Source organism: Myxocyprinus asiaticus, chromosome 5, assembly GCF_019703515.2.
Source record: "Myxocyprinus asiaticus isolate MX2 ecotype Aquarium Trade chromosome 5, UBuf_Myxa_2, whole genome shotgun sequence".
Classification (NCBI taxonomy): domain Eukaryota; kingdom Metazoa; phylum Chordata; class Actinopteri; order Cypriniformes; family Catostomidae; genus Myxocyprinus; species Myxocyprinus asiaticus.
In genome coordinates, this window is record NC_059348.1 from 47626885 (window position 1) to 47652883 (window position 25999).

At 35.3% G+C, this 25999-nt stretch overlaps 6 non-coding genes across 6 annotated transcripts; 1 reads left to right on the forward strand and 5 right to left on the reverse strand.

The window, feature by feature from the left end:
* Positions 1 to 2086: 2086 nt before the first annotated feature.
* Positions 2087 to 2159, reverse strand: trnam-cau (transfer RNA methionine (anticodon CAU)). The gene has a single exon. It is a non-coding gene; the product is annotated as a tRNA-Met (tRNA).
* Positions 2160 to 7945: 5786 nt separating this feature from the next.
* On the reverse strand, positions 7946 to 8018 carry trnam-cau (transfer RNA methionine (anticodon CAU)). The gene has a single exon. It is a non-coding gene; the product is annotated as a tRNA-Met (tRNA).
* A 1342-nt stretch (positions 8019 to 9360) lies between these two features.
* trnam-cau (transfer RNA methionine (anticodon CAU)) lies at positions 9361 to 9433 on the reverse strand. Its single transcript has one exon. It is a non-coding gene; the product is annotated as a tRNA-Met (tRNA).
* A 5786-nt stretch (positions 9434 to 15219) lies between these two features.
* On the reverse strand, positions 15220 to 15292 carry trnam-cau (transfer RNA methionine (anticodon CAU)). Its single transcript has one exon. It is a non-coding gene; the product is annotated as a tRNA-Met (tRNA).
* Positions 15293 to 16634: 1342 nt separating this feature from the next.
* On the reverse strand, positions 16635 to 16707 carry trnam-cau (transfer RNA methionine (anticodon CAU)). The gene has a single exon. It is a non-coding gene; the product is annotated as a tRNA-Met (tRNA).
* A 1619-nt stretch (positions 16708 to 18326) lies between these two features.
* On the forward strand, positions 18327 to 18399 carry trnam-cau (transfer RNA methionine (anticodon CAU)). Its single transcript has one exon. It is a non-coding gene; the product is annotated as a tRNA-Met (tRNA).
* Positions 18400 to 25999: the final 7600 nt, after the last annotated feature.

The window sequence follows — 25999 nt, forward strand, 5'->3', positions numbered from 1 at the left end:
GATGCCTTGACCCCAGCCTCAGTCCATTCCTTGTGAAGTTCACCCAATTCTTGAATCGATTTTGCAATCCTCATAAGGCTGCGGTTCTCTCGGTTGGTTGTGCATCTTTTTCTTCCACACTTTTTCCTTCCACTCAACTTTCTGTTAACATGCTTGGATACAGCACTCTGTGAACAGCCAGCTTCTTTGGCAATGAATGTTTGTGGCTTACCCTCCTTGTGAAGGGTGTCAATGATTGTCTTCTGGACAACTGTCAGATCAGCAGTCTTCCCCATGATTGTGTAGCCTAGTGAACCAAACTGAGAGACCATTTTGAAGGCTCAGGAAACCTTTGCAGGTGTTTTGAGTTGATTAGCTGATTGGCATGTCACCATATTCTAATTTTTTGAGATAGTGAATTGGTGGGTTTTTGTTAAATGTGAGCCAAAATCATCACAATTAAAAGAACCAAAGACTTAAACTACTTCAGTCTGTGTGCATTGAATTTATTTAATACACGAGTTTCACAATTTGAGTTGAATTACTGAAATAAATGAACTTTTCCACGACATTCTAATTTATTGAGATGCACCTGTACACACATACTGTATACAAACACTGTATCATTGTTCTCCACAGACCGGTGCCAAAGCTGCTAAATTATGCAAATTAAAGTTACCACCTTTCACTTATCCACTTATTTCATGTAATTTATTAGAAGGACATGCAGTATGAGTCAAATGTTTCAGGTCTTGGTCTGCAGTCAATGTACATTAGATTCCAGCAGAAGGCAGCAGACTCATAATTTGAAGGTCAAGAGCATGATCCACATGTGGGGCAAAATGTTCTTACATTCAGTTAACCTGTCACCAGGGAGAGGATTAAATCACTAAATTAAGCACTGTATAATTTCTAGAAAAAAAAAAAAGAAAAGAAAAAAACAATGAAGAGAAAAGTAAGACAATAATGCAGATGACTGCATTCATATTACTCCCAAATACACAGTGTGTGTTTAAATAATAATAAAAAATAATATTTATAGTCTTTTTAAAATTAACTTTCTTACTTTTGTTATGTACATGGGCATTTTGTGCCTCATGGATCTTGGATTCAGCCAGAGACAAGCGCTGGTATGATAATGAGCACATTCTGTGTAAAAGTGTTTTTAACTGCTTTTTCTCTTCAAATGGCCCTTCCTGTTCAGTGTGAGGCAAATGTTTCCAACAAACAGTTTGTAAGGCATTAGTCAGACAACAACACAAATACAGAAACAGTTCTGTGTGATAAAACAATCAAATAATATTGCACACATTTAAAAAATGATGCAAATTTATGTAGAAAAAAAACAACCTTTTCAGACAAAATACAAATCTATCATTTTCAGTGTTGTTTAAGGTCATTAAATCAAACATTTTTCAATAACTGTCCAATAAGAGTAAGGAGAGTATTTGGGGTAAAAAGCACCCCTGTTGCAGGGACTAAAGGCTTTTATTAAACACACTGTTTTTCTTAAGTGGGGGGAATAGATTTGATATGAAAAATGTTCAAAGTGGGCTCACATTGACTCATCCAATCATAATAGATTAGTTTGTGAGCTGTAATAAAATGCCAAATGTGTTTGAAATTAACAGGAAATGGTTGACTTTTTTCTGAATTAGTTATTTTGAGTAAGCATCATCTTATTTTGTCACTCAAAAAAGTATCTTGCTGTCTCAAACTTATTTGCATTCGATGACAAATTGATCCCTATAACTATTGCCTCAGTATCTACACAATATCAATTTAAACCCCATAGGGGCCTTTTACCCCAAGTGTGAGATTTTTTAAAAAGAAAAAAAAAAAATAGATCAAATTGCCTCAAAATCAACTTATAGACACCACACGCAAAGATCTCATGGAACAGGAAAATGTTCCAGTGTAGTGACAAACAGGTGTTTGTGAAATTGCTGCTGTAGTTTTTGTTGCTATTTAGTGTTTTGGGAGAAAGTTAAATCAAACTAACCTTTCAGCTCGTTGTGCCCTATAGTTCGCACTTTAATGAGGGCCAGATTCAGATAAATTGCCACAAGAGTTTAACTAAATTACTGAGAGTTTCAAAAGTGCTACCTGCCCCGTGTGAGGATCGAACTCACGACCTTCAGATTATGAGACTGACGCGCTACCTACTGCGCTAACGAGGCTGATGCTGGAGAGGGCGGGAGCATTTGTAAGATTGGTTCTGATTGGCTATTGAACACTGCTAATTATAATCCGGCTTTTGTCATTGGTTGTTAATGTTTCCGAAAAGTTTACAACCCTTTATTTATTGTATCATTTTGTGGTGAGTTGTGGTGAAACTCAAGCCAAGTCATTTCAATGTATGTAGTTAATAAAGTTATCTAATATAAGATAATGTATCAAATGCACAACAAGAGAGCATGTAGCATAATTTAACGTTATACTGTAGTAGCTACGTGTCTTGTAAATTTAGACCTATCACGTTGCATGCGCAGATTGCGGAGACTGCCTATTGATTTCATAGCGAATTTCTCAAAACTATTTTAAAATCAACAAAAATACTGTCGATTAAGCTTAACTTGAACTGAACCCGGAACGCTTTTCAGGCACTATACGGAGGTAAGGTGCCTTAAGACAGTGTTTCCCAACCACTGTGCGTGAAAGAATGTCAGGTGTGCCGTGGAAAATTATAAAATTCCACAAAATAAATAAATATGTTTGTTTGTGTCATTGTTCGCTTTCCCTGCATCTTTTTTCTTCAATACAACAAAAGTGAATGGTGACTGAGGCTGTCATTCTGCCTAACATCGCCTTTTGATTTACAGAGGAAAGGAAGTCATAGAAAGGCAGCATGCCATACGTTTCAGACACAGTCATCTTTACAAGCGAACCCAAAGACCATTTAAAGTGCTTTAATAGCATGATTGTGTTTACATACAATATTGCCAAAGCATTAATACACAAAACAGACAATGACAAGACAAAATAATAATAATAATAATAATAATAATAATAAAACAGTAACAAATAACAATACAAATATAATTAAAATAAGGTGCCAGGTAATGAATAAAATAAAACTATAATAACAATATACACTATACAATATGAAATAAAATAAGCATTTAACAAGACATTATGAACGTAAAATAATAATAATAATTCTGTGAATGAAGTACACTAAGGCAGTGATTGGTTTCTGAGTGTGTGCACTTCAAAAATGAATTTTGCTGCAACTGATGCATGATTGTCCTCCCCCAGTAACACCTGCATTTGATCTGTTTCTGCTGAACTGGAAAACTGTGGCATGAGATTTGACAGTTTGTCAAAGTATTTCTCTCTCACCTCTGTAAACGTATCACAGTGAAGGAGAAAGTGTGTCTCTGTCTCAACCTCACCAGTATCACAGTGAGCACAGACTCATTCTTCCTTTGGAAGCCATGTTTGTCTGTGTCTCCCTTTTTCTATGGACAGACTGTGATCACTGAGCCTGTATTTAGTGAGGATCAGTCTCTGTTTTGTATCTCTTACAGTGTAGAGATATTCTGGCAGATTATACTTTCTGTTTAGGGTCTGATAACATTCCAATTTGCTTTAGTTTTTACTTTCATTTTCCTAATGGTCCAAATATGTATTTTTGCTTTCTTTTTATGATTTGGTTTGTTCTGATTTGGTTTGTTCAGGAGTGCTGGTCATAAACTGGTGTTTGTTAGTTGTTAGTGGGTTTGTGAGTTTCAGAGCCAACTGACAAAGGGGACTGGTTTTAGGCTTCAACACTTGGGTTTTAAGGGCTTCATGTTGCAGTGTGTTAGGGGAACTTGAATTTAGGTGTGTCCAGAATTTGAGGGATCATTTTTCAATATGTATAATTAGGGGGTATCTGCCTAGTTCGACCCGGCATGTATTAGTAGGTGTTTTTCTCTGAACTCTTAGAATGTTTCGACAGAATTCTGCATGCAAGGATTCTATAGGTGTGTGTCCCATCTAGAGTAATCTGCCACACATCCAAACCTCACATCCATTCAGAGCAATAGGCATAATAATACTATCAAAGATTTTACACCAAATTGTTACAGGAATGTCTATTTTGTACATTTGCCCTAATAGTATAGAATACTCTTCCAGCTTTCTCTTTTAGTGCATTCACTGCCAGACTAAAACCCCCTGAAGCACCGATGTTTAGACCGAGGTAGTCATAAGTGTAGGGTGAGTTCTATTGCAGTGTGTCCCAGAGTGAATGTGTATATATGGTTTCCTGTAATCTGTCTTTTTTCTGGAAGATCATAATTTTTTTATTTTTTTTATTGACTGACAGGGCCCAGTTCTGACAGTAGTTCTCCAGCAGGTCCAGGTGCTGCTGTAGCCCTTGAGCAGTAGCTGACAGCAGCACCTGGTCATCTGCACAGAGAAGAAATTTAACTTCAGAATTATTTAGAGATGTTGCAGATTGTTCCAGTAGCACTGCTATCTCATTAATGTAAAAGTTGAACAGAGTTGGACTCAAACGGCAGCCCTGTCTCACTCCACACCCATGAGTGAAGAATTCTGTTCTTTTATTGCCAATTTTAACTTTGCATCTGTTGTCCGGATACATAGATTTGATATTGTCGTACATTTTACCCCAAATGCCGGATTTTAGAATTTTATAATGTACACTGTGTTCCTCTAATTAAATCTGTGTACATCAGGGTAAACAAATAGAGGTGGAACCTTATATACACAGATACCATTCAATAAAAAGGGTAATTAAGATATACATTATAAGCTGTATGTATTATAAATATATATATATATATAAAATATAATAAAAACAAGCAATTACTAAGCGATTCCTGAGAAAGACTGTTGATATTTGAACTAGTGATGGGTCGTTCACGAACGATTCGTTCATTTCAGAACAACGAGTAGTCTCAGAGAGTGATTCGTTCATTTTGTGTTGACCGTGCATGTGCATTGCGTAACCTCCGTTCGTTTGTTTTACGTGAAAACCGCATAGGTGCTGTACAGGAAACAGAAATGATTAGTTCACCTTTCAACTCTTTTGGTGCGAGTCTTTCGTTCTTTTGTCATGTGACAGCCGTATACGCTATGCATTGCACACACAGAAACAGAAATGATTAGTTCACCTCTCGAGTCTTCTGGTCCGAGTCGTTCGTTCATTTGGACAGCCATATACGTTATGCATATATGGCTGTCATGTGACAAAAGAATGAATGACAATCCAGAGGTGAACTAATCATTTGTTTCTCATAATTCGTCCTTGGCTGCACTATACATTTTTGCCTTATTGAGACTATAATCAAAGTATGCGTAAGTAGACGGTGGGGGGATTTGGCTATTGAAAATGTAACATTTTTATTTAATTCTGTTCAAATGAACAAAATGGACTAAATGACTTGAATGAATTTGAACTCAACAGCCAAACAAACACACCCACACCCATTTTATTACAACTCACAAATTAATCTTTATTATGATTGGATGAGTCAATGTGAGCCCACTTTGAACATTTTTCATATCATATCTATTCCCCCCACTTAAGAAAAACAAAGTGTTTAATAAGAGCCTTTAGTCCCTGCAACAGAAATGTGTAAAGACATATCAATATATCTAAAATGTTACCTGTAAGATGTCAGAGGGAACAAATACAGGCAGAGAACACTAATGGTAAATCACACTCACAAGTCTCTACACTCTTATGCCATTTTCCACTTTACTGTAGTGTACTCTACTGTTGCATTCACTTACATTGCATTTTTCACATTCTGTACATTTTATTGTACATTTATATGTTGTGAGGTGTTGTTTTTGTGTTCTATATAGCACCACATTGTGTATTTGGGAGTGACGAGAGCAATTCCCAAAGACTCTTCCTAAATTGTATTTCTTCGTGAATGCAGTCATCTGCATTATTGTCTTATTTTTCTCTTCATTGTTTTTTTTTTTTTTTGTTTTTGCTAGAAATTATACAGTGCTTAATTTCGTGATTTAATCCTCTCCCTGGTGACAGATCAACTGAATGTAAGAACATTTTCCTCCATATGAGGATCAAGCTCTGCTGGAATCTGATGTACATTGACTGCAGAACAAGACCTGACACATTTGACTCATACTGCATGTCCTTCTGAAAATTACGTTACTGTGTCCGTTCAACATTTTGTTTTTTAATAGCAGTGTGTTCAAAATAATAAACAAAGCACTGCACTCTTTTCCAACAGTTCAGAAATGATGACAGACCACAGGTGAGATGCATGCTTATAGTTTAATATTTATATGATTACATTTAATATTTAAATATTTAAATTAATGTACAATTTCAGTGTTTCTGTGAGGATGAAAAAGGCACAGAGAAATAAAAACTGCATCATGCTTAGCACTGTCCTGACTTGCAGTCTTCAAGATGGGAAGAGAGAGATCGTTTGGAACCCTTCTTCTTCTTCTCCATCGGATACATGAGAGTTGGCAACTTTAATTTGCATAATGAAGCAGCTTGGGCACCGGTCTGTGGAGAACAACGATACAGTGTTTGTATACAGTATGTGTATATGCCTTTATGTGTTTTAGTTTTATATATATATATATATATTTGTGGCAACTGACCAGCTACAAATCATCATTACATGAAATAAATGCACGTCAGCTGTGACTACACATTCAGTATCATACCTGTTCAAAGTGTTTTTCTCCATAGCGAATATAAGTGGCTAGATGCTCACAGTTGTTCATCAGCGGATCCCAATACCCACAATTTTTGTGTAATTCCCTTATGACTTGTATCATTTCTTCTTTACTTCTAACTTTCAGGCCTTGGTCCAGGTAGTTGGACTTCCTGGGCTCACCAGAGACATCACTCATTTTATCAAATATACAGTCAGATCCCTTAGGAGAGACATAACCTAGCAGAGAATATGCAATATGATTAAGCACAGTTTATTCTGTGAGTAAAACCATGTCCATTTAAATAAACAGGATGACATTTTGGCACATACCTTTACTTATGTATTTATTTATTTTACATCGACTGTATTATTCCTAATGTAGGTTACAATGGGGATAAAGGCTCCCCAGGGTAAAAGTCTCATTTGATTTTATTTTCTCCCAAAACACTAAACAGCAACAAAAACTACAACAGGACTTTCCTAAACACACTGTAAAAGTTTCCTGATCCATGAGATCGTTGTGTGTAATGTCTAAAGGATGATTTTGAGGCAATTTGATCTAATATTATCCCACACTTGGGGTAAAAGGCCCCTATGGGGTTTAAATTGATATTGTGTAGATACTGAGGCAATAGTTATAGGGATCAATTTGTCATCGAATGCAAATAAGTTTGAGACAGCAAGATACTTTTTTGAGTGACAAAATAAGATGATGCTTACTCAAAATAACTAATTCAGAAAAAAGTCAACCATTTCCTGTTAATTTCAAACACATTTGGCATTTTATTACAGCTCACAAACTAATCTCTATTATGATTGGATGAGTCAATGTGAGCCCACTTTGAACATTTTTCATATCAAATCTATTCCCCCCACTTAAGAAAAACAGTGTGTTTAATAAGAGCCTTTAGTCCCTGCAACAGGGGTGCTTTTTACCCCAAATACTCTCCTTACTCTTATTGGACAGTTATTGAAAAATGTTTGATTTAATGACCTGAAACAACACTGAAAATGATAGATTTGTATTTTGTTTTTTCTACATAAATTTGCATCATTTTTTTTTAAAGAAAAAAAATAGATCAAATTGCCTCAAAATCAATTTAGACACCACACGCAAAGATCTCATGGAACAGGAAAATGTTCCAGTGTAGTGACAAACAGGTGTTTGTGAAATTGCTGCGGTAGTTTTTGTTGCTATTTAGTGTTTTGGGAGAAAGATGTACCCTATAGTTGGCACTTTAATGAGGGCCAGATTCAGATAAATTGCCACAAGTGTTTAGCTAAATTGCTGGACTGTCAAAAGTGCTACCTGCCCCGTGTGAGGATCGAACTCACGACCTTCAGATTATGAGACTGACGCGCTACCTACTGCGCTAACGAGGCTGATGTCGGAGAGGGCGGGAGCATTTTTAATGATGGTTCTGATTGGCTGATGAACACTACCAATTATAATCTGGCTATTGTTATTGGTTGTTAATGTTTCCGACCTTCAAAACCTTTTTTTGTTGTTGTTGTTGTGGTGAGTTGTCTCCCTCTGGTAGACTGCCAGTTTGCTCAATCCAACTCAAGCCAAGTGATTTCAATGCAAGTAATTAATAAAGTTATCTAATATAAGATAATGTATCAAATGCACAACAGTAGAACATGCAGCATTTGCTGGCAAAACAATATTACATATGCAAGCTCCATAACACTCAATTAAATTTAAGAGGAAAAGTTGCCCTAATATATTTTCATTTATATATATATATATATATATTTATAAATTTGAATATGTTTTATTTTATATATATATATATATATATGCCTTGTGAAATAAAATGCTAAACAGTCTATGAAAATTCTTATATGACCATTTAACAATGGATTAAAATAAATCGTATTATTAGAGAAGAAGAGCAACTAATTACAAGCAATTGCTCATTTCACATTTTATTTCTATGAGCTCTATGTACAGCGAGTCTTGTAGTCCTACATTTTCAAACTAGATTTAACAAGAAAGGCCTCAGAATAATTTATACTGCTCAGAAGTTATATGGTCACGAACATTTCAGTATACTCTATAAATGGAAACTTTCCTTATTATTATGTTTTATATCCTCCAGCCCTTCACCCATCCCTTCCCCACAGCCCAGTAGGTGAAGATGGTCACATCTGGCTTCATTAGGGATTTTTGATCAAATACAATTAGACAATTCCCCGAATTTATGCTGAGGGTAGAAACACAGGGACATCATATTTATAAACATTAATATTAAGATCTCTGTTAGCCTATACTCTAAATAAACTCACAACTTATTGTTGAGTAGGCCTTAATGTGTGCACGTTTATTTGATTGTTTTATCACACAGAACTGTTTCTGTATTTGTGTTGTTGTCTGACTAATGCCTTACAAACTGTTTGTTGGAAACATTTGCCTCACACTGAACAGGAAGGGCCATTTGAAGAGCAAAAGCAGTTAAAAACACTTTTACACAGAATGTGCTCATTATCATACCACACGCAAAGATCTCAAGGAACAGGAAAATGTTCCAGTGTAGTGACAAACAGGTGTTTGTGAAATTGCTGAGGTAGTTTTTGTTGCTATTTAGTGTTTTGGGAGAAAGATAAATCAGAGAAGCCTTTTACTCCGTTGTGCCCTATAGCTCGCACTTCAATGAGGGCCAGATTCAGATAAATTGCCACAAGAGTTTAACTAAATTGCTGGATTTTCGAAAGTGCTACCTGCCCCGTGTGAGGATCGAACTCACGACCTTCAGATTATGAGACTGACGCGCTACCTACTGCGCTAACGAGGCTGATGTCAAAGAGGGCGGGAGCATTTGTAAGATTGGTTCTGATTGGCTATTTTACACTGCTAATTATAATCCGGCTTTTGTCATTGGTTGTTAATGTTTCCGAAAAGTTTACAACCCTTTATTTATTGTATTATTTTGTGGTGAGTTGTGGTGAAACTCAAGCCAAGTCATTTCAATGTATGTAGTTAATAAAGTTATCTAATATAAGATAATGTATCAAATGCACAACAATAGAGCATGTAGCATAATTTAACGTTATACTGTAGTAGCTACGTGTCTTGTAAATTTAGACCTATCACGTTGCATGCGCAGATTGCGGAGACTGCCTATTGATTTCATAGCGAATTTCTCAAAACTATTTTAAAATCAACAAAAATACTGTCGATTAAGCTTAACTTGAACTGAACCCGGAACGCTTTTCAGGCACTATACGGAGGTAAGGTGCCTTAAGACAGTGTTTCCCAACCACTGTGCGTGAAAGAATGTCAGGTGTGCCGTGGAAAATTATAAAATTCCACAAAATAAATAAATATGTTTGTTTGTGTCATTGTTCGCTTTCCCTGCATCTTTTTTCTTCAATACAACAAAAGTGAATGGTGACTGAGGCTGTCATTCTGCCTAACATCGCCTTTTGATTTACAGAGGAAAGGAAGTCATAGAAAGGCAGCATGCCATACGTTTCAGACACAGTCATCTTTACAAGCGAACCCAAAGACCATTTAAAGTGCTTTAATAGCATGATTGTGTTTACATACAATATTGCCAAAGCATTAATACACAAAACAGACAATGACAAGACAAAATAATAATAATAATAATAATAATAATAATAAAACAGTAACAAATAACAATACAAATATAATTAAAATAAGGTGCCAGGTAATGAATAAAATAAAACTATAATAACAATATACACTATACAATATGAAATAAAATAAGCATTTAACAAGACATTATGAACGTAAAATAATAATAATAATTCTGTGAATGAAGTACACTAAGGCAGTGATTGGTTTCTGAGTGTGTGCACTTCAAAAATGAATTTTGCTGCAACTGATGCATGATTGTCCTCCCCCAGTAACACCTGCATTTGATCTGTTTCTGCTGAACTGGAAAACTGTGGCATGAGATTTGACAGTTTGTCAAAGTATTTCTCTCTCACCTCTGTAAACGTATCACAGTGAAGGAGAAAGTGTGTCTCTGTCTCAACCTCACCAGTATCACAGTGAGCACAGACTCATTCTTCCTTTGGAAGCCATGTTTGTCTGTGTCTCCCTTTTTCTATGGACAGACTGTGATCACTGAGCCTGTATTTAGTGAGGATCAGTCTCTGTTTTGTATCTCTTACAGTGTAGAGATATTCTGGCAGATTATACTTTCTGTTTAGGGTCTGATAACATTCCAATTTGCTTTAGTTTTTACTTTCATTTTCCTAATGGTCCAAATATGTATTTTTGCTTTCTTTTTATGATTTGGTTTGTTCTGATTTGGTTTGTTCAGGAGTGCTGGTCATAAACTGGTGTTTGTTAGTTGTTAGTGGGTTTGTGAGTTTCAGAGCCAACTGACAAAGGGGACTGGTTTTAGGCTTCAACACTTGGGTTTTAAGGGCTTCATGTTGCAGTGTGTTAGGGGAACTTGAATTTAGGTGTGTCCAGAATTTGAGGGATCATTTTTCAATATGTATAATTAGGGGGTATCTGCCTAGTTCGACCCGGCATGTATTAGTAGGTGTTTTTCTCTGAACTCTTAGAATGTTTCGACAGAATTCTGCATGCAAGGATTCTATAGGTGTGTGTCCCATCTAGAGTAATCTGCCACACATCCAAACCTCACATCCATTCAGAGCAATAGGCATAATAATACTATCAAAGATTTTACACCAAATTGTTACAGGAATGTCTATTTTGTACATTTGCCCTAATAGTATAGAATACTCTTCCAGCTTTCTCTTTTAGTGCATTCACTGCCAGACTAAAACCCCCTGAAGCACCGATGTTTAGACCGAGGTAGTCATAAGTGTAGGGTGAGTTCTATTGCAGTGTGTCCCAGAGTGAATGTGTATATATGGTTTCCTGTAATCTGTCTTTTTTCTGGAAGATCATAATTTTTTTATTTTTTTTATTGACTGACAGGGCCCAGTTCTGACAGTAGTTCTCCAGCAGGTCCAGGTGCTGCTGTAGCCCTTGAGCAGTAGCTGACAGCAGCACCTGGTCATCTGCACAGAGAAGAAATTTAACTTCAGAATTATTTAGAGATGTTGCAGATTGTTCCAGTAGCACTGCTATCTCATTAATGTAAAAGTTGAACAGAGTTGGACTCAAACGGCAGCCCTGTCTCACTCCACACCCATGAGTGAAGAATTCTGTTCTTTTATTGCCAATTTTAACTTTGCATCTGTTGTCCGGATACATAGATTTGATATTGTCGTACATTTTACCCCAAATGCCGGATTTTAGAATTTTATAATGTACACTGTGTTCCTCTAATTAAATCTGTGTACATCAGGGTAAACAAATAGAGGTGGAACCTTATATACACAGATACCATTCAATAAAAAGGGTAATTAAGATATACATTATAAGCTGTATGTATTATAAATATATATATATATATAAAATATAATAAAAACAAGCAATTACTAAGCGATTCCTGAGAAAGACTGTTGATATTTGAACTAGTGATGGGTCGTTCACGAACGATTCGTTCATTTCAGAACAACGAGTAGTCTCAGAGAGTGATTCGTTCATTTTGTGTTGACCGTGCATGTGCATTGCGTAACCTCCGTTCGTTTGTTTTACGTGAAAACCGCATAGGTGCTGTACAGGAAACAGAAATGATTAGTTCACCTTTCAACTCTTTTGGTGCGAGTCTTTCGTTCTTTTGTCATGTGACAGCCGTATACGCTATGCATTGCACACACAGAAACAGAAATGATTAGTTCACCTCTCGAGTCTTCTGGTCCGAGTCGTTCGTTCATTTGGACAGCCATATACGTTATGCATATATGGCTGTCATGTGACAAAAGAATGAATGACAATCCAGAGGTGAACTAATCATTTGTTTCTCATAATTCGTCCTTGGCTGCACTATACATTTTTGCCTTATTGAGACTATAATCAAAGTATGCGTAAGTAGACGGTGGGGGGATTTGGCTATTGAAAATGTAACATTTTTATTTAATTCTGTTCAAATGAACAAAATGGACTAAATGACTTGAATGAATTTGAACTCAACAGCCAAACAAACACACCCACACCCATTTTATTACAACTCACAAATTAATCTTTATTATGATTGGATGAGTCAATGTGAGCCCACTTTGAACATTTTTCATATCATATCTATTCCCCCCACTTAAGAAAAACAAAGTGTTTAATAAGAGCCTTTAGTCCCTGCAACAGAAATGTGTAAAGACATATCAATATATCTAAAATGTTACCTGTAAGATGTCAGAGGGAACAAATACAGGCAGAGAACACTAATGGTAAATCACACTCACAAGTCTCTACACTCTTATGCCATTTTCCACTTTACTGTAGTGTACTCTACTGTTGCATTCACTTACATTGCATTTTTCACATTCTGTACATTTTATTGTACATTTATATGTTGTGAGGTGTTGTTTTTGTGTTCTATATAGCACCACATTGTGTATTTGGGAGTGACGAGAGCAATTCCCAAAGACTCTTCCTAAATTGTATTTCTTCGTGAATGCAGTCATCTGCATTATTGTCTTATTTTTCTCTTCATTGTTTTTTTTTTTTTTTTGTTTTTGCTAGAAATTATACAGTGCTTAATTTCGTGATTTAATCCTCTCCCTGGTGACAGATCAACTGAATGTAAGAACATTTTCCTCCATATGAGGATCAAGCTCTGCTGGAATCTGATGTACATTGACTGCAGAACAAGACCTGACACATTTGACTCATACTGCATGTCCTTCTGAAAATTACGTTACTGTGTCCGTTCAACATTTTGTTTTTTAATAGCAGTGTGTTCAAAATAATAAACAAAGCACTGCACTCTTTTCCAACAGTTCAGAAATGATGACAGACCACAGGTGAGATGCATGCTTATAGTTTAATATTTATATGATTACATTTAATATTTAAATATTTAAATTAATGTACAATTTCAGTGTTTCTGTGAGGATGAAAAAGGCACAGAGAAATAAAAACTGCATCATGCTTAGCACTGTCCTGACTTGCAGTCTTCAAGATGGGAAGAGAGAGATCGTTTGGAACCCTTCTTCTTCTTCTCCATCGGATACATGAGAGTTGGCAACTTTAATTTGCATAATGAAGCAGCTTGGGCACCGGTCTGTGGAGAACAACGATACAGTGTTTGTATACAGTATGTGTATATGCCTTTATGTGTTTTAGTTTTATATATATATATATATATTTGTGGCAACTGACCAGCTACAAATCATCATTACATGAAATAAATGCACGTCAGCTGTGACTACACATTCAGTATCATACCTGTTCAAAGTGTTTTTCTCCATAGCGAATATAAGTGGCTAGATGCTCACAGTTGTTCATCAGCGGATCCCAATACCCACAATTTTTGTGTAATTCCCTTATGACTTGTATCATTTCTTCTTTACTTCTAACTTTCAGGCCTTGGTCCAGGTAGTTGGACTTCCTGGGCTCACCAGAGACATCACTCATTTTATCAAATATACAGTCAGATCCCTTAGGAGAGACATAACCTAGCAGAGAATATGCAATATGATTAAGCACAGTTTATTCTGTGAGTAAAACCATGTCCATTTAAATAAACAGGATGACATTTTGGCACATACCTTTACTTATGTATTTATTTATTTTACATCGACTGTATTATTCCTAATGTAGGTTACAATGGGGATAAAGGCTCCCCAGGGTAAAAGTCTCATTTGATTTTATTTTCTCCCAAAACACTAAACAGCAACAAAAACTACAACAGGACTTTCCTAAACACACTGTAAAAGTTTCCTGATCCATGAGATCGTTGTGTGTAATGTCTAAAGGATGATTTTGAGGCAATTTGATCTAATATTATCCCACACTTGGGGTAAAAGGCCCCTATGGGGTTTAAATTGATATTGTGTAGATACTGAGGCAATAGTTATAGGGATCAATTTGTCATCGAATGCAAATAAGTTTGAGACAGCAAGATACTTTTTTGAGTGACAAAATAAGATGATGCTTACTCAAAATAACTAATTCAGAAAAAAGTCAACCATTTCCTGTTAATTTCAAACACATTTGGCATTTTATTACAGCTCACAAACTAATCTCTATTATGATTGGATGAGTCAATGTGAGCCCACTTTGAACATTTTTCATATCAAATCTATTCCCCCCACTTAAGAAAAACAGTGTGTTTAATAAGAGCCTTTAGTCCCTGCAACAGGGGTGCTTTTTACCCCAAATACTCTCCTTACTCTTATTGGACAGTTATTGAAAAATGTTTGATTTAATGACCTGAAACAACACTGAAAATGATAGATTTGTATTTTGTTTTTTCTACATAAATTTGCATCATTTTTTTTAAAGAAAAAAAATAGATCAAATTGCCTCAAAATCAATTTAGACACCACACGCAAAGATCTCATGGAACAGGAAAATGTTCCAGTGTAGTGACAAACAGGTGTTTGTGAAATTGCTGCGGTAGTTTTTGTTGCTATTTAGTGTTTTGGGAGAAAGATGTACCCTATAGTTGGCACTTTAATGAGGGCCAGATTCAGATAAATTGCCACAAGTGTTTAGCTAAATTGCTGGACTGTCAAAAGTGCTACCTGCCCCGTGTGAGGATCGAACTCACGACCTTCAGATTATGAGACTGACGCGCTACCTACTGCGCTAACGAGGCTGATGTCGGAGAGGGCGGGAGCATTTTTAATGATGGTTCTGATTGGCTGATGAACACTACCAATTATAATCTGGCTATTGTTATTGGTTGTTAATGTTTCCGACCTTCAAAACCTTTTTTTGTTGTTGTTGTTGTGGTGAGTTGTCTCCCTCTGGTAGACTGCCAGTTTGCTCAATCCAACTCAAGCCAAGTGATTTCAATGCAAGTAATTAATAAAGTTATCTAATATAAGATAATGTATCAAATGCACAACAGTAGAACATGCAGCATTTGCTGGCAAAACAATATTACATATGCAAGCTCCATAACACTCAATTAAATTTAAGAGGAAAAGTTGCCCTAATATATTTTCATTTATATATATATATATATATATTTATAAATTTGAATATGTTTTATTTTATATATATATATATATATATGCCTTGTGAAATAAAATGCTAAACAGTCTATGAAAATTCTTATATGACCATTTAACAATGGATTAAAATAAATCGTATTATTAGAGAAGAAGAGCAACTAATTACAAGCAATTGCTCATTTCACATTTTATTTCTATGAGCTCTATGTACAGCGAGTCTTGTAGTCCTACATTTTCAAACTAGATTTAACAAGAAAGGCCTCAGAATAATTTATACTGCTCAGAAGTTATATGGTCACGAACATTTCAGTATACTCTATAAATGGAAACTTTCCTTATTATTATGTTTTATATCCTCCAGCCCTTCACCCATCCCTTCCCCACAGCCCAGTAGGTGAAGATGGTCACATCTGGCTTCATTAGGGATTTTTGATCAAATACAATTAGACAATTCCCCGAATTTATGCTGAGGGTAGAAACACAGGGACATCATATTTATAAACATTAATATTAAGATCTCTGTTAGCCTATACTCTAAATAAACTCACAACTTATTGTTGAGTAGGCCTTAATGTGTGCACGTTTATTTGATTGTTTTATCACACAGAACTGTTTCTGTATTTGTGTTGTTGTCTGACTAATGCCTTACAAACTGTTTGTTGGAAACATTTGCCTCACACTGAACAGGAAGGGCCATTTGAAGAGCAAAAGCAGTTAAAAACACTTTTACACAGAATGTGCTCATTATCATACCACACGCAAAGATCTCAAGGAACAGGAAAATGTTCCAGTGTAGTGACAAACAGGTGTTTGTGAAATTGCTGAGGTAGTTTTTGTTGCTATTTAGTGTTTTGGGAGAAAGATAAATCAGAGAAGCCTTTTACTCCGTTGTGCCCTATAGCTCGCACTTCAATGAGGGCCAGATTCAGATAAATTGCCACAAGAGTTTAACTAAATTGCTGGATTTTCGAAAGTGCTACCTGCCCCGTGTGAGGATCGAACTCACGACCTTCAGATTATGAGACTGACGCGCTACCTACTGCGCTAACGAGGCTGATGTCAAAGAGGGCGGGAGCATTTGTAAGATTGGTTCTGATTGGCTATTTTACACTGCTAATTATAATCCGGCTTTTGTCATTGGTTGTTAATGTTTCCGAAAAGTTTACAACCCTTTATTTATTGTATTATTTTGTGGTGAGTTGTGGTGAAACTCAAGCCAAGTCATTTCAATGTATGTAGTTAATAAAGTTATCTAATATAAGATAATGTATCAAATGCACAACAATAGAGCATGTAGCATAATTTAACGTTATACTGTAGTAGCTACGTGTCTTGTAAATTTAGACCTATCACGTCGCATGCGCAGATTGCGGAGACTGCCTATTGATTTCACAGCGAATTTCTCAAAACTATTTTAAAATCAACAAAAATACTGTCGATTAAGCTTAACTTGAACTGAACCCAGAACGCTTTTCAGGCACTATACGGAGGTAAGGTGTCTTAAGACAGTGTTTCCCAACCACTGTGCGTGAAAGAATGTCAGGTGTGCCGTGGAAAATTATAAAATTCCACAAAATAAATCAATATATGCAAAAAAAAAAAAAAAAGCAATTCGCCGTTTTGAAACCATTAATCGCTCACTTTTGTGATTGTGAAGAGCAATGATTAATGTGCAAAAGTGACTGATATTTATACACATTAAGGGTCACATGACTCGCGCAGCGCTGCAGAATACTTTGAAGTCTATGAAGTGACGTCACATTACACCAAAGTGTTTTTCACACACACGTTTTTGCTTCACCAATAATGTCTTTGAGAGTACTAAGCAACAAGAAATATTTAAAAACTGTCCAAATTTGTGAAGAGACATTGAATGTCTCATAATTTCTTTTAATTAAATATGACCTTATCGTTTACTAATATCAGAAACCCAAGTTATTGAACTAATTTAAATTCACTTAGAAAACGCTTAGACCTAAACATAAACGAGTCATTTTATTACTTTCTGCTATCAAAACAACTGTAAGCTTTTTCTTTCTTCCAAATACATGTTTTTAATGTTTAATGTGCACATCTCCCGCTTTTTTACGTGGCAAACTCGTAAAATCGTCCCTCTGTGACGCTTTCTGCAACTCTTGTCATGTGGAGGGCAATGCGGCGCTTGACGCTGGCGTTGAACGGAGCGTCGACGCCTCGACTCCACTCATGTGTAATACAAAACAACCCTCACCAAAGTACTCTTTATTTTGCAGCTAATTCTGCACAGTTGTAAACTTGAATAAACTTGAATCACTAACATTGCTGGAATTTGTGCTTTTAGCTTCTTTTAAAAAAAATATATATCTCCAGAAAAAAAAAATGTTTGTGGACCAGTGATTGTCTTACCTTTCTTATTTGATATATTATTATAGAATTTGATACATTATCTTATATTAGATAAATGTATTGATTACATACATTGAAATGACTTGGCTTGAGTTGGATTGAGCAAACTGGCAGTCTACCAGAGGGAGACAACTCACCACAACAACAACAACAAAAAACAGACCTCGAAACCTCTAACAAATATATGCATGTCTGCAACAACAACAAAAAAAGGTTTGGAAGGTCGGAAACATTAACAACCAATAACAATAGTCAGATTATAATTGGTAGTGTTCATCTCCGTCATCAGCCTCGTTAGCGCAGTAGGTAGCGCGTCAGTCTCATAATCTGAAGGTCGTGAGTTCGATCCTCACACGGGGCAGGTAGCACTTTTGACAGTCCAGCAATTTAGTTAAACTCTTGTGGCAACTTATCTGAATCTGGCACTCATTGAAGTGCGAACTATAGGGCACAACGGAGTAAAAGGCTTCTCTGATTTATCTTTCTCCCAAAACACTAAATAGCAACAAAAACTACCACAGCAATTTCACAAACACCTGTTTGTCACTACACTGGAACATTTTCCTGTTCCATGAGATCTTTGCGTGTGGTGTCTAATTTGATTTTGAGGCAATTTGATCTATTTTTTTTTTTTATTTTAAAAAAAATGATGCAAATTTATGTAGAAAAAAACAACCTTTTAAGACAAAATACAAATCTATTATTTTCAGTGTTGTTTAAGGTCATTAAATCAAAAATTTTTCAATAACTGTATAATAAGAGTAAGGATAGTATTTGGGGTAAAAAGCACCCCTGTTGCAGGGACTAAAGGTTCTTATTAAACACATTGTTTTTCTTAAGTGGGGGGAATAGATTTGATATGAAAAATGTTCAAAGTGGGCTCACATTGACTCATTCAGTCATAATAGAGGTTAGTTTGTGAGCTGTAATAAAATGCCAAATGTGTTTGAAATTAACAGGAAATGGTTGACTTTTATCTGAATTATTTATTTTGAGTAAGCATCATCTTATTTTGTCACTCAAAAAAGTATCTTGCTGTCTCAAACTTATTTGCATTCGATGACAAATTGATCCCTATAACTACTGCCTCAGTATCTACACAATATCAATTTAAACCCCATAGGGGCCTTTTACCCCAAGTGTGGGATAATATTAGATCAAATTGCCTCAGAATCATCCTTTAGACATTACACACAATGATCTCATGGATCAGGAAACTTTTACAGTGTGTTTAGGAAAGTCCTGTTGTAGTTTTTGTTGCTGTTTAGTGTTTTGGGAGAAAATAAAATCAAATGAGACTTTTACCCTGGGGAGCCTTTATCCCCATTGTAACCTACATTAGGAATAATACAGTCGATGTAAAATAAATAAATAAAGCTATGTGCCAAAATGTCATCCTGTTTATTTCATTGGACATGGTTTTACTCATAGAATAAACTGTGCTTAATCATATTGTATATTCTCTGCTAGGTTATGTCTCTCCTAAGGGATCTGACTGTATATTTGATAAAATGAGTGATGTCTCTGGTGAGCCCAGGAAGTCCAACTACCTGGACCAAGACTTGAAAGTTAGAAGTAAAGAAGAAATGATACAAGTCATAGGGAAATTACACAAAAATTGTGGGTATTGGGATCCGCTGATGAACAACTGTGAGCATCTAGCCACTTATATTCGCTATGGAGAAAAACACTTTGAACAGGTATGATACTGAATGTGTAGTCACAGCTGACATGCATTTATTTCATGTAATGATGATATGTAGCTATATATATATATATATATATATATATATATAAAACTAAAACACATAAAGGCATATACACATACTGTATACAAACACTGTATCGTTGTTCTCCACAGACCGGTGCCCAAGCTGCTTCATTATGCAAATTAAAGTTGCCAACTCTCATGTATCCGATGGAGAAGAAGAAGAAGGGTTCCAAACGATCTCTCTCTTCCCATCTTGAAGACTGCAAGTCAGGACAATGCTAAGCATGATGCAGTTTTTATTTCTCTGTGCCTTTTTCATCCTCACAGAAACACTGAAATTGTACATTAATTTAAATATTTAAATATTAAATGTAATCATATAAATATTAAACTACAAGCATGCATCTCACCTGTAGTCTGTCATCATTTTTGAACTGTTGGAAAAGAGTGCAGTGCTTTGTTTATTATTTTGAACAGACTGCTATTAAAAAACAAAATGTTGAACGGACACAGTAACATGTAATTTTCAGAAGGACATGCAGTATGAGTCAAATGTGTCCGGTCTTGTTCTGCAGTCAATGTACATCAGATTCCAGCAGAGCTTGATCCTCATATGGAGGAAAATGTTCTTACATTCAGTTGATCTGTCACCAGGGAGAGGATTAAATCACTAAATTAAGCACTGTATAATTTCTAGCAAAAAAAAAAAAAAAAAAACAATGAAGAGAAAAATAAGACAATAATGCAGATGACTGCATTCACGAAGAAATACAATTTAGGAAGAATCTTTGGGAATTGCTCTCGTCACTCCCAAATACACAATGTGGTGCTATATAGAACACAAAAACAACACCTCACAACATATAAATGTACAATAAAATGTACAGAATGTGAAAAATGCAATGTAAGTGACTGCAACAATAGAGTACACTACAGTAAAGTGTAAAATGGCATAAGAGTGTAGAGACTTGTGAGTGTGATTTACCATTAGTGTTCTCTGCCTGTATTTGCACCTTCTGACATCTTACAGGTAACATTTTAGATATATTGATATGTCTTTACACATTTCTGTGACTTATAAATAATTAGTGATTTTATGCACGATAAGAAAAATAGTATTCTGTAAATTCACTAAATGGTTATGTACTTTAATATAACGTCACAGCATATGATTGAATTAAAATAATATTTATAGTCTTTTTTAAATAAATGTTCTTACTTTTATTATGTACATGGGCATTTTGTGCCTCATGGATCTTGGATTCAGCCAGAGACAAGCGCTGGTATGATAATGAGCACATTCTGTGTAAAAGTGTTTTTAACTGCTTTTGCTCTTCAAATGGCCCTTCCTGTTCAGTGTGAGGCAAATGTTTCCAACAAACAGTTTGTAAGGCATTAGTCAGACAACAACACAAATACAGAAACAGTTCTGTGTGATAAAACAATCAAATAAACGTGCACACATTAAGGCCTACTCAACAATAAGTTGTGAGTTTATTTAGAGTATAGGCTAACAGAGATCTTAATATTAATGTTTATAAATATTATGTCCCTGTGTTTCTACCCTCAGCATAAATTCGGGGATCTAATTGTATTTGATCAAAAATCCCTAATGAAGCCAGATGTGACCATCTTCACCTACTGGGCTGTGGGGAAGGGACGGGTCAAGGGCTGGAGGATATAAAACATAATAATATGGAAATTTTCCATTTATAGAGTATACTGAAATGTTCGTGACCATATTACTTCTGAGCAGTATGAGACCTTTGAGACCTGTCTTGTTAAATCTAGTTTGAAAATGTAGGACTACAAGACTCGCTGTACAAACAGCTCATAGAAATAAAATGTGAAATGAGCAATTGCTTGTAATTAGTTGCTCTTCTTCTATAATAATAAGACTTATTTTAATCCATTGTTAAATGGTAATATAAGCATTTTCATAGACTGTTTAGCATTTTGTTTCACAAGGCATATATATAAATAAATATGAAAATGAACATATATAAGGGAAAGTTTTCCACTTAAACTTAACTGAGTGATGTTATGGAGCTTGCATAGGTAAAATTGTATTGCCAGCAAATGCTGCATGCTCTATTGTTGTGCATTAGATACATAACCTTATATTAGATAACTTTATTAATTACATGCATTGAAATCACTTGGATTAAGTTGGATTGAGCAAACTAGCATTCCACTAGAGGGAGACAACTCACCACAAAAAAAAAAAACAAACAAAAAAATAGTCTGGATAGTCTAACAAATACAAAAAATGGGTTGTTGAGCTTCTTGGAAACTTTAACAAGCAATCACAATTGTATAACCATACGTATAAGTAGCAGCGTTCATCAGCCAATCAGAAGCATCGTTACAAATGCTCACGCCCTCTTTAATATAAGCCTCGTTGCATGCGTCGAAATACAGCACCGTAGTTTTTAAAATGCTGCTTTGAACTGCATTGAACTGACGACTGGCGACACTTTATAATAAAAGTACAATTCGATGATGATGATGATGATGATGATGATGATAATAATAATAATAATAATAATAAAATAGAGATAATAGCAATAATAATAATGATGATGATGATCATGATGATGATAATACTACTACTAATAAGAATTTATAAAACTAATCTATTATAAATCTTGTGTTATTTTGTTAAAAATAAACTTGCTTAATAAACTTTGTGTGTTCTCCACACAACACGCAAAAACTGAGAATCAGTTTGTGATGAAAAAGTGAAAATCAAAAGTGAATATTAAAGAAGCTGAATTAAGAAATTTTGCAAAGAACAAGATCTACCATCAAAAAACTGAGTTAAAGGTCATGCTCACAGTTAGACACAATAAATATAAAAAACAAATGTGTAATAATCCTAATATGGATTATTGTAATATAATAAAACTCAAAACTCAAAAATCATATAAATAGGCCTATTTGTAAATTGCTGAAATGCAGTGTTGCTATTTTATTTATTTACAGTTCATTTCTGTATTTGTGATCCAGTTTCTAAAATTGGGATGTTCTTTCATGATAAGGAAGTCACTTTGGTTAGAGTCAGTCATACAAAAAAAGAGTGTACCCACATAAAAAATAAATAAATAAATAAATCAATCAATAAATAAAACCCATCACTTTAGTGTTACATGCCTAGAACCATTACCACCACCTTTGAATACAGAAAGCAAACAGCATTGTGAAGGATCGATATAAATTAATTGTTTGACTTGAATTCAGTAACACAAGACATACCTTATGAGACAAATATATGTAAAAGTTTTTTCTTTTACTCGTGTAAAATGTGAGCCACTGTGAAAGTTCTCAGAAGATCCTCAATGACCTCTTTAAGAAACTAACGTTCATTGCACTCATCTATATTTGGTTCAAAATACGTCATAATATATAAGCATAATAAACCATGTACTGTCTGCTCTGCTCAGACAGTAACAGCAGAAAATGAATTATAGTTTATCTGTGGGACTCTCGCCACACTGGACATACTGTTGAGTGTGATATAATCTGAAGTAAAAACCACAAATTCACTATAAAACACACTGACATAGATATGTGCAACACATCGCCAACTGTCATTTGGTTATAGCCTACAGATGTGGCACATTATGCAAAATGAATACAGCTAGCAGTCACCTCCATCTGAGACACCGGCTTGCATTATTTCTTCATGGATTTCAAAATGCTGGGGGATAGTTCACTACATGGACATTAACCTTTTTCTTTCTTCCCAGCATCAAGAGTTTAGGTTAAAATTAAAATATTTACATAATACAAAAGTTATATACAGTATAATATCATTTTTATGTTATAATAAATTACACTTTTAATATTTAAGATAGTCTCTCAAGTGTCAATACTGAGACAAAAAACAAAAAGTATAACAATTATAAAATAAATAATATTTGTTTAAAATGGTGGTAACACTTTACATTAAGGTTGCAACATCAATTTACAATTACATTCTTATAAACTTACATTAACCAAGATTAATAAATGCTGAAAAATAACAGGCCTATTCATATATAATGTTAATTGTTTGATAATGATACACTCAAAAAATCATAATTTTAAGATTTATGCTTTTCAATTTGATGACAAAATTCCATCTAATTGAACTGTGTATTTTTTTAAACAAAAAAGAAATTAATAAAGCTAAAAATATTTTGTTTTTTATTTTATTTTATTTTGTTAAAGAATATTCAGTACAATTTTATGGAATTTTATTATGAAACTGAAATGCATAAATCTTAAAATTATTATTCTTTGAGTGTACTTAATGCATTTTCTAACATTAACAAATAGAACCATATTGTGAATTGTTACCAAAATAGTTTCAGATGACATATAGGACACTGCTGTCACTGCTTGTCATGTCAAGTATAGATTCTGCCTTGAGCAATTAGGCAATTAGTTAGTAATTATTTTGTTATTTTTATTAAGCTTGCATTTTGTTAAGGCAATTTTAACAGTGTCACCATTTCTTAGAAATATACAAGTCTCTTGGTTGTAGCGCACAGAAATGATCTATTTTATTTTAAATGAAGGAAAAAAAATGCATAAAATTAGCGAAAGAAATATGCTTCTTATTTCATGATCATACAGCAGTTTCTGTCGTGCCAGACAAACCTGTTATCACCACTGATATATATAGACCATTTCAAGATGGTTTAAGGAATTGACTTTTTTTTTTTGTATGCTAGTTGTGCAAATAACTTCAAAAGTGAGTTCCAAATGACCCTTATTTTTGAGCCCCACACCTTTTAGCTTTTCAAAGCTCTCACAGTGGATGGTAAAGTCTTCGAAGTGCACAGGGATGATTACTTCTGAACAGAACAAGCAATGTGCTTCATAGTGACTTTAACACGATTACTAACCTCTGCAAGTCATTTTACTTTTACATTTAGTCATTTAGCAGACGCTTTTATCCAGGAAAAAGAGACAAGAAAAGTATTTTAATCATTAAGAAAAAAATCCTTCTCTTGTCCATGGGTCCCACTGAAATCTTCATTGAACTGCTTCATTGATCATAAACAGAGACTATTTTGCAGAGACAGGACACTTCTTTAAAAAGAATGGGAGAAATTGGAATACCCAATGGTCAGTGGATGTAGAAAGCAAGTCCTGCCTTACAGGTATAAGAGCTGTTTGATAGTTTGGGGGAAGAGCAAAGGTGGTATACTAAGGAGGCTCCCAATTATCCATTTGCCTCCTGGCATGTCGGTCAGAACACAGGATAGGATCCAAACAGCCAGGTTTAATTCAAAGGGGGTTTTTTAAAATTGAAGAAGCCACACAGCACAGGCACATGACAGTTTGAATATTAAGGTAGTCAGGTTGATATGAGGGTTACAGGAGAGTATTTGAATGGGTGTGTTTATGCTTGTGTGTGAGTGTGTGTGTCGTCCAAAAGCTGTTCAACTGCAGCTCTGTCTGATTTGTCCTTTACTCGAAACGTGTCTGCTTCCCTCTGTTTTTGCATCACAGTGACTTTATTGATTACAGAATCTGCATAGTTCAATTTATCCAGGTTTATTTTGTTTTCAAATTTTCTCAGGACCTTGTCTGACGGAGTGGACATTTTTAAGTATTTATTATGAGAACTTTGTTGATGAGCCTGCTGATTATTCCCAGTTCTCATTGCAAATGTAGGGCTTGGTGAAGTCTCCTCCTCCTAAATTGTTTCAATCCCATTTGTCATCCTCTTCCTCATCTTCATCATCATAGTCCTCCTTGTTTTTGTCTGGCTTGTCAAAGGAGTGTAAAGTTACTTCACTGAGATGGTTCTCCAACGAGGGCATTTCAGGAATGTGACTGATTTCAGACTCAAGTCAATCATGGACGCATACTACAACAAGGTATCTTAGCACATTTCAGGGGCATGTCTCCCCTCTGCCTTGCTTCGCTGTGCCATAGCAGTGATTGACAGGTGCTCTAAGCTCCACCTTTCCAACATTGCCACCCCCAGATTTGTGTGCAAATATGTCCCATTGGATAGCAGACACCCCCTGCTCTTGGCTACTGTCCTGGGGTTTGTCCTCCCCCTCGGGAATTTCAGGGAGAACTATTAGGCGTGCTATGGGCCGAGTGTACACTTTGCCCTTTATCTCTATCTCAGCTGTTCAGACATGACCATCTGTACCCAGGAAGACTCGCTTAACTTTTCCATTGTGCCACAAGGGACAGGGAAGTTGAGGGTCAACTAACATGACTACAGTGCCGGGTACGATATCAG